General features: G+C 64.4%; 1 protein-coding gene across 1 annotated transcript in view; it reads left to right on the top strand.

Moving 5' to 3' along the window:
• The first annotated feature begins 506 nt into the window (after positions 1 to 506).
• The window catches only part of PDXDC1 (pyridoxal-dependent decarboxylase domain containing 1), a 55,587-nt gene continuing 55,193 nt past the window's right edge, over positions 507 to 900 (top strand). Inside the window, exon 1 of the mRNA XM_006759680.2 lies at positions 507 to 595. The gene's annotated coding sequence lies outside the window, so the exon portion shown is untranslated. The remainder of the gene's footprint in view (positions 596 to 900) is intronic.

Raw genomic sequence — 900 nt, 5'->3', positions numbered from 1 at the left:
AGGCGGGAGGAGGCGCTGCGGCCTGGGTTCTCCACCTCCGGGGCGACTGTTTCCCGGTCGCGAGCTGCCATTGTGACTGGAGAGAGGCCGGGGGCTAACGGGCCGGTCCTGAGGAGGCCTGGCCGCGAGGGGTCTGGTTACGTCAGGGGGGCCGGGAGCCTCTCGGGTCCCCGTGGACCGAGGGAGGCTGGGCCGGGTTCTGCCCAGGCCACGAGCGCCCTGGAGCCCGGTGAGGGGCCGACCTTGCGGCCTTCTGCGCGCGGCTGGTCCATTGGGATGACAGAGCTCGCAACTTGCGGCCCCAGAAGCGCCGGGAGAACAGCCCCAGGTGTTTGGGAGCCAGCTGCAAACCTGTAGGTTTTCTGTGGCTTCCAGGTTAGGAAGGGAAAGCACGAAAGCAGTGGTGCTCCAGTGTCCGCGTGCCTAGGAAGCCCCTGAAGTCCGTGCTAAAAATCCAGCTTTGCATCCTGGAGTCCGAACCTTTGGGGGGCGGGGCCGGGAGCTGCGTGTTGAACAAGTTCCCCACGTGATTCTGATGCTGTAGTTTGTGAACGCAGATGGAGACCGCGGAGGTCAAGGACGGGGTGAGCCTTGGGTAGGTGGTGAGTTTCTTTTTGAGGATTGGCTGCTGCTCCGCGCGTGTCCAGCTCCCCTGGCGGGGGCGGGGAACCCCTCGGGTCCATCCGAAATCTCCTGGGAGCAGCGCTCCCCTCCGGTTTCCCCGGCGGAGGGGCACGGGAGCGTGATGTACCTGGCTGACCGCACTGGCGTGTGAAATGGGTTCTCATTGTCCCGGGTATAGGGCTTGTAAGTGACCGCCGGTGCTCGATCTCTGCCTGGAGACCTACCTGCAGGACCTGAGAGACACTCTGCCCTCCCTTCACGTCTTTCTTCCTGATC

The sequence above is a fragment of the Myotis davidii genome, unplaced genomic scaffold (genome assembly GCF_000327345.1).
Source record: "Myotis davidii unplaced genomic scaffold, ASM32734v1 scaffold1115, whole genome shotgun sequence".
Classification (NCBI taxonomy): domain Eukaryota; kingdom Metazoa; phylum Chordata; class Mammalia; order Chiroptera; family Vespertilionidae; genus Myotis; species Myotis davidii.
The sequence above is the reverse complement of the archived record's forward strand: the minus strand, read 5'-3'. Positions and strand labels throughout refer to the sequence as shown.